The following is a 5,211-nucleotide window of genomic DNA, read 5'->3' on the forward strand; positions in this document are numbered from 1 at the left end:
TCCTGATCCCATCTTGAGATGGGGAGGGAAAGGCAGGTCCAGGAAGGTGAGACGTGTGGGCCTACTGTGTGCCGGGTGCCTTTTAATCTCCATAAGCTTAAAGGCTGGGTGGTGGTGTCCTTGTTTTATAAACCAGGACAAAAGCTCAGAGAGGTGAAGTGTCCTCGCAAAGCCACACAGCAAGAGCTCTGCCTGGAGTAGGTCTGAGGCCAGGACATCCGCTCTTTTCAGCCTGCCAGCAAATCTTGACCTCTCCAGCTGCTGCCCAGGAGTCCACGCTCTGGCTCTGCTCTGTGCCTGCAGGGAGGTCAGGCCCAGCTATGGTCTCTGGACTCCACAACAGCACGCTGCCCCCTCCCTGTGGTTTCCAGGCATGAGCCTCTCCTCAGGCTATGAGCTGTTCTATTTCCCCCCTGGCAGGCTAGAGTTGAGGGGACAGCAAGCCCAGCAGTCCATAAATCAACAGCCTGGACCTGCATGGGGTCAGCTCCCTCCAGAGCCTTCAGGACCCTAATCCAGGACTTCTTCTCTCTCCCGGTGCTCCAGCCCAGCCCCCCTCCCCCACTTCCTAGAGACCTCGTGGCTAAGTGCTCCCCACTATGGAGCCAGGCAGATCTGAGCCTGCCACTTAACATCTGTGACATCTTGGACAAGTTATGTCACCCCCCTCCCCACCCGGTTCTCATTTCTATAGAGATAATGCAGATAAGAATAGAACTCGCTTCAAAGGGCTGCTATTAAGATTAATAAGAACAGTGCATGAGCTGTCACATGATTCCAGATGTGGAAAGCCCTCAGTAGCTCCCCCCCCCCGCCCGCCCCGCGGCTGCACAGAGCCCCAGATAGGAAGTTTGGAGATTTGCCTGGAGTCACAGGGTCACCTGGTGGCGGAGCTTCAGTTGCAGGTCTGTCTCAAGTCTCAAAGGGAGCCATGGCCAAACAATACCAGGCATTTATGATAGGAGACCCCTCTGTCTTGAGATCCAGCAAGCACAGAAGGAAGGGGTTGTGCCAACCCAGGAGGAGTTACTTTTTACAGCCAAAACTCCCGGTGGAGCCCAGTACCAATGGAAATGACTAAGACAAGACCTGAGATGCGCTGTTGCCGTCGAGCTCCTGGACAGGCCTGCAGGAGCCATAGGGGTAGACCTCTACCGGCACAGGGCAGCTGACTCTGGGAGGGTTCCAGTGGGATGAAGGTTTGGATCTCGATGACTGTGATCTTGGGCAGTGAGTAGTAGCCAGAGGAGTCCAGAGAGCATGCCCAGATCTAGCGATACAACATAGAAACAACACGGTACTGGGGACTAGAGGCAGCAGAGACAGTTGTAGTCCAGATGCTGCTGTCATCACAAGGTATGGGTGGCCCTAGAGTGAATAGAGACCAAGTGCAGCTTCCTGGTTTGTGTAGATTGGAGAAGGCCAGGGGTATCAGCCCTTGGCATGTGGCAGTGAGGATGAAGGAGGCTGTAATGGATCGCAGGGCAAGGAGAGCTGAGCAGAGGAACAGAGGCTGGATTGAAAGCTAGACACAGTGAGAACAGACTTCCCATCCACACAGGCAGAAGGGAGGAGAGGGAGAAGGCAGTGGGACGGGGGAAGGAGCCAAGCATGGTTTGGGTGGCTTTTCTGGCTGTTGTTTTGTTTTGACGTGAGAGTCTTGAACTTGAAGGATGGAGCAGCCGAGGCCCCTTCCCCGTCTGGACGTCTTTCTGGTCCACTCTGTGCTTGCCAGTGGTTCCCACCATAGAAGTGATTGATTGTGCATAAACAGGAAGGAGCAATTAGTCTGTGCATGCCCAGCCATTAATAAACCTCTTATGTATTTGTAACGACACCTCTCTTACCCTCCAACCTGGAGACCAATATCCTAAGAACAAACATCTTTGGAAAAGATTGGGATAAGAAGAGGAGGCCTCCAAACAGCCTTGGCTCCCCCAACCCCACTCCCAAGTCCCTTGGAATAAACAGATTCCTGATTTACATGTAATTCTCACAGTAGTGATGGTCACTAAAGCCTGCAGTGAGTCAGAAACCACAATTTAGGAGGAGATTCTGCAGCAGAGGGACCGGGCAACTGCCAGCCTGTGAGGAGGAGAGGGCAGAGCCACCCAGGGTCACCCAGCTGGAGGGCAAGTCAGCCTACCCACCTCAGTGTTCCCAAGGGCATCTGTCTTAGACTGCCCCCTCACCACGCGGTGGTTCAGACCCGCGCATCTCTGGATCAGTTTCCGCATAAAGCCAAGGATTCTTTGTTCATACAGTGACTCTGAGCCACCAAAAAAAGGACTAAATCACATGCCACATTTATGCCTGAAAGGGACTTTAAAAATATGTATTTTTAAATTGTAAATTTGGTTTTAAGTTTTGGTGCCGACAGCTCCTGCCATACCCCTCTATGTGGGAGGGAGTTTGGTGCTCGCCTGTGTATCTGTGTCATGGATACACCACCTCTCAGAGAGAGCAGAAACTGGCTCTGTGTGGCCCATCAGCTTAGGCCGGACCTGGCACCACCTCAGAGAAGGACCCAAACACAGCTGCTGATTCACAATTTGAATTGGCTTGTTGTTTTGTTTTGAAGCCTGCCTGGCCTCATGTAGCCCAGGCTGGCCTCATGTAACCCAGGTTAGCCTCAAATTCATTATGAAGCTTAAGATGACCTTGAACCCCTGATCCTCTTGCCATCACTTCCCAACGGCTGGGATTACAGGCACGTGCCTAGGTGAATTAGCGAACAGGTTCACTGGTTAATATTCCATCCCCGGCAGCATCCAGTCTATACATATATTTTTACACCTTGTGTCACTGCTTCATTTTACTTTTTAATGTGATATTGGAGGAAAGTTTGAATCTCATATGTGGCACACACTTCCTTAAGCACTCATGCCTGGACTCAGGTAGAGGGTACAGCCTGAGTCTCCTGCAGGGTAGACAGCAGTAGACTGTGGGACTTTAGGCTGGGTTGCCTCTGCTCTGGCCTCGTATTCTGCAAGGGCAAGGTCACATTTTACTACGAAGAGCTAGGCACCCTCACAGAGGAGGGCCAGTGCCAGGCTCCTCCATGCCCTTTACAGCTTTAGAAAAACAACTGAGGTGGCGCATTGCAAACTGGAAACTGAGGCTCATGGCCTCACGCTGAGAATACAAGTTCTATCTAGATCTCAGGCTCTTCCCAGGCATGGAGGAGGAGACTGGCGTGCCAATTATGAAGGGCCTACTCTCTCCAGCCCTGCTCCAGTGAAGCAGGCCCGAGGGGGGTGCAGGAGGACAGCTCAGGGGTTCCCCCAATTCAGCCAGGCTTCTAGCCTCGCCACCTTGACCTGCCTGCTCCGCAGAGCAAGGTTTCACTGTGCCGGTAAGAGAGGAGCCGGTGCTCAGCTCCCTTCTCTAAGGGTTCTGGAAGCCACACTTGGCCATTCAACAGCTACTCCAGTGTAGCAGGAAGATCCTGTGCAGACGGGCCTGCCCATAGGTCAGCAAGCATCAGACAGAGGAGCGGACCTCAACTGTCAGATCACACATATGTGAGGATAGCTCCTTCCCCACACCCTCCTGGCATCTTTCTCAGAGCTCTGATTACTCTTCGATCACTGGTCCTCTTTGCCATCCCCCCGTACCTGTCTGTGTCAGGATTAGAGCCTGGCTGCAGGGGTTCAGTGAGAAGAATGTGGGTCCAGACTGAGTGTGCTCAGTGACTGGAAGACCCCGCCCCCAGCCCATCCAGTGTGCCCTATGGCTGCTCATCCACCCTGGGCCAGACGTCCTTTGCCCAAGGCCCTGCTGGAGCACTTTTAATGGCTTCTTCCACTCTGCATAGCCTTGGGATACCCAGAACAACAGAAGCTAGGAAGTAGAGACTCCCCAGAGAGGACACACTGGGACATTCCTCAAGGACTCTCATATTCCAGGGATGCCTGCTGGTCTCACATAGGTATTTGAGTTCATCACCCTAGGTCCAGTCAAATTTGCCTCTTCTACCGCTCCCCCGCCGCCCCACCCCTTCACAATCTTTAGCTTACTATCTGCTTGAATGTCTCTGGAAACAGGAGGCTCACTACATTTTTGAGACAGTCAGCTCATTCTGCTAGAAAGAGTTCTGAAATGGAGCTGCCCCGCCCCTTCTGTGATAAAGATGCAGGGAAAAACATGGGCTTGGAGCCAAACAGTCTGGAGACCCCTTGAGCATCCAGCTCATGATGGCCTTAGTTTCCTTCCCAGCTCCTCCCTGCCCAGCGGTGTGGAACTTAAGCTAGAACAGGTGTATTTATAAGGCCCGGAAATAGGGGGCTAAGTATACTTAAGGCATGGGTATGCTCCTCAGGTATGTTCTGTGTGACCTCAGCAGAGGGTCGTGTCAATCAGGAACTTTTGTGTCTCATCCTCACTGGCACTCACACTTGGGGCTGGTCTCCAAAGACTGCTCAGAGTGTTGAAGGGTGATGGGGTCTCCCCAAGAGACATTACATAACTCAATACCCCCAGCCTGTGGCCCTCCCAGGATGGATGGGCGTTAGGGGAATCAGGTAAAGGAGAAGTAGGAAATTAACTTCAGCCACTGCCAGCTTGGCTGTGTGCCCTTAAAGGAGTTTACCTGGACCCTCTGACTTAACTCTCACCACAGCCCTGGGGTACAGGCATAGTGACTCCTGCTTTGCTCAGAGAGGGTAGGAAACTTGCCTGAGGCCACACAGCCCGGATGCCCAGCATGCAGAACTCTCTGGAGCATCTGATCTGTATGACTTTCCTGAACCTCGGTGGCCGCCTAGTCCTGGAGGTGGGGGAGGCAGCGAGGTGTGTAAAAAGCAAGTGGCTCTGAGTTACCTATGGGCCCACGAACTAGAAGCATGCAAGCGCGGTACCCTGCGAGGTACTACATGGGCAAGAGTGAGAGAGCTGGCGGTGCGTCCCGCGTGCGTCCTCTGGGACATCCCCAGGGGCGCCTAGGTCGCGAAGCCTCCTGTGTGCGGTGCTGTCCACGAGTGGCGTGGGGGCCAACGCCCCCAGGCGCGGGCCGGCCGGGTCGGGCGTGTGCACGTGCTGCCGGCCGGTGGCCGCGGTGCGGGCTCGGCGTCCCGCCCGCCCGGGCCCTGATTGGCTGCGTGCGGGGGCGGCCCCGCCCGGGGCGGCGGCGGGCGCGGGTGCCCGCGTGCGGCTGAGCCGCGTGTGCGCCGGCCGGGGTGCGGGAGAGGCAGGAGCGCGCCACGCGCGGCC

The sequence above is a fragment of the Alexandromys fortis genome, unplaced genomic scaffold (genome assembly GCF_014885135.2).
Source record: "Alexandromys fortis isolate MF-2015 unplaced genomic scaffold, M_Fortis_MF-2015_v1.1 scaffold_26, whole genome shotgun sequence".
Classification (NCBI taxonomy): domain Eukaryota; kingdom Metazoa; phylum Chordata; class Mammalia; order Rodentia; family Cricetidae; genus Alexandromys; species Alexandromys fortis.